General features: G+C 40.1%; 1 long non-coding RNA gene across 1 annotated transcript; it reads left to right on the top strand.

Moving 5' to 3' along the window:
* Positions 1-229: 229 nt before the first annotated feature.
* On the top strand, positions 230-2,765 carry LOC140004978 (uncharacterized). The gene is made up of 3 exons (XR_011812799.1): positions 230-412; positions 1,773-1,833; positions 2,558-2,765. It is a non-coding gene; the product is annotated as an uncharacterized lncRNA (long non-coding RNA).
* The last annotated feature ends 6,233 nt before the right edge of the window (positions 2,766-8,998 follow it).

Genomic DNA, 8,998 nt, shown 5'->3' with positions numbered 1-8,998 from the left:
TACCAAACAAATTTATTGAACTTGAACAAAATATCTTCCCCCTCATGATTATAGCTTGACCGAAATTGTGGCTCAAATACAAGGAAAGAAAGAGAAAAATTTTGTGGACAAGAATAGGCCAAGTGTTGGCCAAAAATTGTGGACACAATTACCCTTAACCTCTTACTTCCATATAAGACAAACCAAGCCTCATCTTCCTCCATATTTCTGCATAAGAACCGAGAGAGAGAGAGGGGAGGAACAACAAGAAGAAAAAAAAAAAAACTCCTTCATTTCATCTTCAATCCAACAACTTAGGGAGAAATCAAACAAAATAAACCGATTAAACTTGTTCTTGAGTGACTAGCTAGTGAGTTGTGGTGTGATTCTTGAAGGGGAGAGCTTGTGCTACTCTTGGTGACTTTTATTCAAGGTAAGAGAGTTTATCTCTCCAAGTTTTACTTCTAATCTTGTTATATTAAGCCTAGTAACTTGATTTTATGGTGAGATTATGGATGATGAGCATGTTTTAGTAGTTTTCCCCAATTTATTTGATGAACTAGGGTTCCTGATTTTCTGCTCAAGTTGATGTATGATGCATGAATGTTGCAATTAAAGTTATATAAGGTTGTTTAGTGGTGATTGGAACCAGAAATTTGAGGAAACTACACTTAGAGCTAAAAATTCCAGATTTCTGGAAAATTTCCCAAGCATTCTGTCCGAAATTGTATCTGTATGTTAGAGGCCGAATTGGCCTTTGGTCAAAGAAGGAAAGTTGTAGAGAATGGTGTTTTATAGGTGTCTACAAAATTTCAGCTCAATCGGAGCAACGCAGAACGTGAAAAGTCCAAAATACCCCTACTGCTTTAAGAATTTCCCAGTAGTCCGTTTCTTCAGTTCAGTCCAGTTTATCACGATTTTTGACCAGGATCCATTCTGATTTAGCTCTGGACCAAAACATGAAAGTTGTAGTGCTCTGAAGTAGCTTTAAAATACCTCTAAGAACACCTGATTCGGACTTGTGTACACTGAGTTATGTCCATTACACTGTTCTGCATTTAAACAGCCGGTGAATTGATTTCTGGTTGGGTAATTGGAGAATTTGACCAATTTACATTAGAAACTGGACTAAGTGACCTTCATGAACATTGTAGATCTGTGTCTTAGCTTCGAAACGGCATAGGTTACACCTCAATCCGATAAGCGTAGCCTCGGATATGTTATTTCCGCATTTGTACATCAAATCTGTTTTGTGCCACATTGAACTTCTGTACTTGCTACTGTTGTGAATCTTATTATTATGATATTGTGAGCCTATGGAACGGCTCTTGACATGAATGGCTGAGATGTATAATGTTGGGTTGTGTTTGAGAAAAACAATGAAGCCTAAAAGGCTGGAAAATTAGGTAAACACAAAGGGCATGCTGCCCAAATTTACGCTCGAAAACTAGAGAACTACTTGCAACTTGAGTAAGGGTTAAGAGTGATTACTGCTTGAACCATCTAGGGTACTTGAGTATTCTTGTTCCGAGGTATATAAGGAAGGACTTGGCCGAGCTTGTACCCTTGAGAAATGAAATAATGACTATTTGGAATATGTTTCTCTTGTACTTTCGACTCGCATGGCATTTTCAAGTATAAATGTTACAAAGTTTTACCGTTTAAAAAAAAGTGAGCAAGTGTTTCACGACTACTATCCGAGTGAATTTCAAATTCTTGATTTTATTGAACGAAACGTCTAAGTTTCGAACTCTAGTCATGTTTCAAAGTTCTCAAACTGAGTTTTATCGCAGATTTGGACTCCGAACTCGGAATATAACCTGAAAGTGACCAGTAAAGGCACTATATCTTTTGGTGAGTGCTTTCAAATACTGAATTGAACTTGATACTTGTACTTGATACGTGCCAATATGATTACATGCCACATGCGTGAATTGTTAGGGCAAGAGTGTACTTTATCGCACTTGCCCTTACGTGATATACTTGTTTATTGTTGCAATTGACTTGATATACTTGTTTATGATGCGCGCACTTCCTGGAATTCCAGAAACCCTGTGGCGAGTTACTCTAGTCGAGCCGGCAAGGGCTTGGTCGATTGGGTAACGAACCCTGGGTCTCTTGTATTGTCGAGTGGAGTGATATCTCCTCGACTAATCGGTATACTCGAGTATTACCACCCGTGTTCTTGAGGATTTTGGGCCCAGCTGGGGGTTGAACGGTGGACGGAGAGTCGTTTAAGTGGTGTTCTACTGGATCGGTTTCTTTACTTGAAAGTTGACGGAGTGTCAACTACTACGTGATCAAGCTCCTGATGATGAATGGAAGTTGGCTCCTGAGAGCTATCCGTATCCTTATGCTTGAAATGATTATTGTTTATTGGATGATTGTTTCTTATGAAAATTTTTTATACTCGCTCATTTTGAGATTGCTACTTGAAGTGTTATTGCTCACTTTTATGAACTCTTCATGCTCGTTACCTTGCTAAATCGAAAACTTGTATTTATAAATAATGGTCAATTTGCTATTTGGAACCTCACTGGGCTTTTAGCTCATACCACGTTATTTGTTCTCCTTACAGGGGGTACGAGCGAGGCATAAGAGATGTAAAGGCTAGCGTAGTCTAGTTACTTTAGACTGTGTTTTGAATTTTGGTTTTGTACTCGCGCTATTCCTCGAATGGAACATTTGTACTTGGATTGTATATATTTTGAACTAGTTTAAGTATATCAAGACTTTGTACTTTGGTTTCTATCAATGTAAATTATAAGCTGGGATTGCGGATATTATTAATGGTGCTTGGGGTGTGTGCACATGATTTTAGTGAGTGAGTCCTGGCGAGAGCTGGGCAGGCGGTCCGTCAAACCCTCTGGTACGCCTTAGGGGGAGGTGGGGTCGTCACACAGATAAACATCCATTGCATCCAAACATTTGATCAGTTAAGGTTTTGACCCGTGCTTCACTGAAAAAATTTGGTCAACGAATTCCAATCTCTTCGATAGGAAGTTCGTCAAGGTCAAACCCGTGCGTTTTTGCAAATTCTTGTATCTATCAAAAGCGATCAATCCCTTCGGACGAGGCCCTCATTTTGACAAACGTCTTTTCTCATTCCAATGGGCCAAATTTTTCAAATTATTTTTCACTCCATAAGCTGATTGGATCCATCAGGTATTGTATAGTGCCTGCTCTGGAGGATTGCATTTTCATGCTAGGCCTACCCTTGGCACAAAAAGGGTTCCCCCATAGGACATGCATCCGAATTTCCTGGATATCTACTAACTCTTGCCTTTTTCTCTTTCTTTTCTTTATTTTTATTGTAATAACTAAGCAAGGGTTAAATCTAAAGGCAATCTTTTCAAAAATTCTCAGGTAATATTTAAACATAGCTTCTCGTCGAAGCCCCATCATAACACGATCCCGTAGCCAAGCTCAGAGGAGTCGTGTAAATATGAGTTCACAACCGGAACAATCAGATAGGTCTGCTACTACCGCTCAACCCGAGACCATGAGTTTGGGGGTTCAGTTGACTGAGATGCACACTAAGTTCGACAAGATGACCACTGAGATGGCGGCCCAAAGGAAATTGATTGACGAGCTAATCAGCAGCGGAGTTCAACCTGAACCTATACTGTGACGACCCCACCTCCCCCTAAGGCGTACCAGAGGGTTCAGCGGGCCGCCTGCCCAGCTCTCGCCGGGACTCAGTCGTTCTTTAATCAAATCCAGAACAAATCACAAGAATAAATAGGGCAGCAATCCAAACTTAAAGTGGAACTTATATACATTGCTATCTCAAAAGGAAGTACAACCATCAAATGTACAAAGGTTCTCACTTCACCATACAACCAACCCGTGCCAAGCACTAGGGCGAGAACCATTACAAGGCCAAAGAACTAGATCAACTAGACTATACAGAACGCTCGTCCTTGCTCGCCTTCCCCTGCTAAGGAAAACAATTGACGTGGTATGAGCTAAAAAGCCCAGTGAGGTTCCAAACAGTTAATCAAACAATCAAACAATCAATTCAATACATTAAACATGGAGTATCAATAATTCAAGAAACATTTACAATGGAAAGCAATAGTAACATTCATTAAAAGGATACGGCTCACAAGGAGCAATTCGTTCATTCGTTCATCCGATCTCCTGACATTTCCCCTTATTCCTCCAATCATTTGAAAATGCATTTTTCGTTTATCAATAAACCCTCGTTCGTTCGTTCGTTCGTTCATTCATTCATTCACCCCCGTCCTGGCCGTTGGCCAGTCTCCACCAACCTACAGGGTAATACTCGAGTATACCAAACGTTCACCCAAGTCCCTAATCGCCCGACCGAGTCCGCTTCTGGCTCGAGACGACCGGTAACAAGGGGCAATGGCCAGTTCAGCCCAAAAGGCTTACATTCATGCGCAAGTAACATTTCAATCATTAAATCCTTGAAAATTACACAGTTATTTAGGTCGAGTGCGATAAAGTACACACTCGCCTAGAAAATTCGTTTTGGAAATCATTAAAAGCAATTAACACATTAGCAAATGATAACAACAAGCCATAAAGTCAAATAAGGAACACTCACCTAGATATACAAAATAACGTGCAAAATATCCTTCCGGATATTACCCTTAGTCACCAATGAAACCTAAGGTTGAACAAGAGAACATATTACAGTTTATCGAGCAAAACATTTAAGGGAAACAAAGAAACCCGACTAATTAGGAGTAAAACGTGTAAAGATGACTTTCAAGTAAGAAGAGGGTTGTTTGAACCCCAGGATGAAAAATCATGTTTTTAAAATGAAAAACCGGTCATGGTATTGGCCAAACAAAAGTATACAAGTTCCAATAGAAACCTAGCCCTCGAGCGAAAATTTGGGCAGCACGCCCTTTGTGTTTACCTAATTTTCCAGCCATTTTGGCTTCATTATTTTTCCTCAACCACAACCCAACATCACACATAAGCAATTCAAGTCAAGAGCCATTCCATAGGCTCACAATATCATAAGAATAAGAATTACAACAATCACAAGTGCAGAAATTCAACTTAGCACAAGACAGATTTGACGTACGAATGCGGAAATAACATATCTGAAGCTACGCTTATCGGATTGAGACAAAACCTATGCCGTTTCGAAACTAAGACACAGAGCTACAACATTCGTGAAGGTCACTTAGTCTAGTTCCTAATGTAACTTAGTCAAATTCTCAAATTACTAAACCAGAAACCAATTCGTCGGCTGTTTAAATGCTGAACACTGTAATGGACATATCTCAGAGTACACAAGTCCGAATCAGGTGTTCTTAGAGGAATTTGAAATCTAATTCAGAATACTACAACTTTCATGTTTTGGCAAAAAGCTAAATCAGAATGGATCCTAGTCGAAAAACGTGATAAACTGGACTTAACTGATCACACAGACTGCTTGGGAAATACTTAAAATAGTAAGGGTATTTTGGACTTTTCATGTCCTACGTTGCTCCGATTGAGCTGAAAATTTGTAGGCACCTATAAAATACCATTCTCTACAACTTTACTTCTTTGACCTAAGGCCAATTCGGCCTCTAACATAGGGCTACAAAACCGGACAGAATAGAAGAACAATTTTCCAGAATTCTGAAATTTTCAGTTTCTAGTGGAATTTTCTCAAATTTCTGGTTCTAATCACCACCAAACAACCTTATATAACCTTAATTACAACATTTATAATCATACAACAAGTTTAGGCAGAGAGCTATGAAACCCTAGCTTGCTTATTCATCCCAAAATTCATCACAACCACTTGCATAATCATGAAATTAAGCCAAAACTTAAGCTAAAAATCATCTTAAACCCAAAATTTAAGCAACAAGGATCATGACCAGATTTGTACCTCTAAAGCAAGACTTGGATGAGTGATAGTTCACTCCCTTTGAAATTCCTTGGTTCCTCAAGCTTCCCAACTCATAACCTTCACTTTAATCGGTTTGGAATTGGAATTCCTCACTTAGTTGTAGCAAATCAAGAAGATGGAATGTTTTTTTTCTTGCTCTCACTTTCTCACACTCTTTGTTTCGGCCAGCAGCAGAAATATGGAGAGGAAAGGTGAAAAAATTGGTTAAGTAAGATGCCAAAGTGTCTTGGTCAAGATGCTCTTAGGTGGTGACACTTGTCGCCACCACCACCTTTCTTTTTTTTCCTCTTTCTTTTCCTTCTTTTCTAGCCACTAGTTTTGGTCAGCCTTAGCTGTAATATAAGAAGATATTTTGCTCAAGTATCAATGAACTTCTAGGGTAAGAAAGTGGTGGTCAAGTGGTGCGTTCAATCGGTAGTGCGCGGGACCCGCCGGTTCGCGCCGTTTTTCTTAAAAACTCACGTACTAGGGTTTTTACTTCCCATTCACTACCCTTATATCATTGCTACCAATCACATATTATTTCTCACTTAAAAGTCACTTTTAATCCTCAAATTTAATCCTTACTCTGTACCGAAAATTCATCCGGCGAAAAATCGCGAAAACCCTAATTTTGCTCCAAACTTGAAACCGAAGCGTAAAACCCTATTTTCTAGGTTTACTTACACTTATTGTGAAATAATTGGGTAGTGGGCTTTGATAAATACTAATTTTCAAATAAAAGGGTATTTTTGAGAAAAATACAAGAAATTTGCGAGTCCTCACATATACCCGTCAAGCAGGCTGAGCAAGAGCCATTTGTCATCCCTTCAACTCAAGTCACCGTTATTCCATCTTTACCTATTCCACCCGAAAGAACTTTCACATATCCCACCATACATTTGCCATACACTTACCCTCCTGATCCTTCATTCTTCCCTACTTACGTGCAAGGCCCACAACCCCAAATCACTTCGAATATACCCCCTAAGCCGCATGCCTTTTATCATGATACAGCTGAGCCTTGCTTACCAGACCATACCATTCAAACCAAGCCAGAAATGGGGGAATCCTCCGCTCCCGTTGATATAAAGCTGCTCAAACGCCTTGACCGTTTTGATGAGTTTATAAGGAAGAATCAGGGGTTGAACAAGCAAAGAGTCCTGGATTACGATGAACTTTGCCTTTTCCCGAATGTACAATTGCCTGAGGGGTTCAAGACTCCGAAGTTTAACAAGTATGATGGGACAGGCAATCCCAAGACACACCTCCGATTGTTCGCCAACAAATTGGGTAAGCCAACAGATGATGAAAATCTGCCTTTGAGGCTATTCCCAGAAAGTCTGGAGGGGGATGCACTCGACTGGTATTCCAAGCTGAAACCCGAAGAGGCAAAGACCTGGTTGGACCTGTCCAATGCCTTTACAAGGCAATATGAGTACAATTGTGAGCTAGCGCCAACGCGGACCACACTGGAAGGAACAAAAAGAAAACCCTCCGAGGATCACAAGACCTATGCCAAGAGGTGGAGGAAAATAGCTGCCAAAGTCGAGCCACCGATGACTGAGGATGAAATCATACGCACTTTCATCAAAGCACATGATCCGCCGTATTTTGAAGAAATTTTCCGCATGACTGGATGCTCGTTCGCTGCCATTGTCAATAAGCTTGAGGAGTACGATGATTTCGTGAAGGCAGGAAAGATTGTTAATGTGTCTGCCCTCAAATCGCATTTGGATGCTTTGCAAAGCCAAGGTAGTAATGGGAAGAAGCAACAGTCCAAAAAGCAAGAGGAGGAAACTACTTTTGTTTGGGATCAAAACCCTACCCCAAGACCTAGACCTCGACCACACTTTACCTACTCGAACCCTTTCCCTTACTATTCAAACTCTCATCCTGTTTATCACATTAATACCCCTCCTCCTCGACCTCGACCAAATTACCCAAACACACCTACAACACCATTTCATATTTCTCCACATAGTTTTCAAACTAGACCTCGCTCTCCTTATCATCCAAGACCCACATTACCCGTCAACCATAATTACAACTATCAACAGACCGCTGGCACCCAAGATCCGGCCCGATATAGAACTTTTACCAATTTAGGTCGGCCCTTGGATCAACTATATGAGCAGCTCAAGGCTGCAGGGAAAATTGGTACAATACCTCCTAAAGCCTATGCTAAAGGAGTTCCTCCTGATTATAATCCTCAAACTTTTTGTGCCTATCATTCTGGAGCTCCTGGACATTCTACTGCCAATTGTCGGGTACTTAAACACAAAATCCAAGACATGATTGAGGCCGGAGACATAATTTTGAGGGGAAAAGTTGAACAAGGACCAAGTATAAGTACAAACCTCTTTCCCAAGCACAGTGACACCTTTGAGGCATCCACCTCCAGTGACGAAATTTGAAAAACATAAAGGAGCTCTGCGCAGTTTGGATGGTTGACTATCCTCCCTCTCGAAAGGAATTTTGATAAATCTACGGGTTGTCATTTACTAAAATTCACGAAAACTTTTTCTTGCATATGTGAATAGCTTAATGAAAGTGTTTTTACAATCGAGTTTTGTTTTGTTTCTGCTTTGATTTATAGTGCAATTTAATTATTTGTTTATTTGATGATTCTTCTGATTTTTGTTGATTCTTTGAGATGGCCAAAGGTGAAGTTATTTGACTCTTTGAATATTACTGTTCTGGAATTTGATGAATCCCTTCATTAAAAATTCCTTCATTAAAAATCCCTTCGTTTAAAAATCCCTTCCTCAAGGCAAGCTTTCATTGAGAAAACCATTGAAAAATCCATTCATTAAAAATCCCTTCACGTGAGAAATCCTTTCATTTGAGAAAATCCCTTTCCGGCCAGGCTGAAAATTGATTGGTTAGAGCAGTATCATCAACGATAGTTTCTGATTAATGACAAGCAGTTGAATGCTATGTACCATGACCAATTTTGTCAAAATGCATGGCCTGTGTTCATAATAAAAGGGGCCGCCACCGATCTTCTGAAGAAGAGAACAAAGTGCTAAAGTAATGAAAGATGAAGTCGAAGGCAAGTTTGCTTCAGATTGGCAAAGCTCATTGGGTGTTCAAAAGGTATTACCTGGCGGGGCATTCATGGATAGACATTCTCTCAACCTGTCAACCTAGACA

This window comes from Coffea arabica, chromosome 4c (genome assembly GCF_036785885.1).
Source record: "Coffea arabica cultivar ET-39 chromosome 4c, Coffea Arabica ET-39 HiFi, whole genome shotgun sequence".
NCBI lineage: Eukaryota > Viridiplantae > Streptophyta > Magnoliopsida > Gentianales > Rubiaceae > Coffea > Coffea arabica.
The sequence above is the reverse complement of the archived record's forward strand: the minus strand, read 5'-3'. Positions and strand labels throughout refer to the sequence as shown.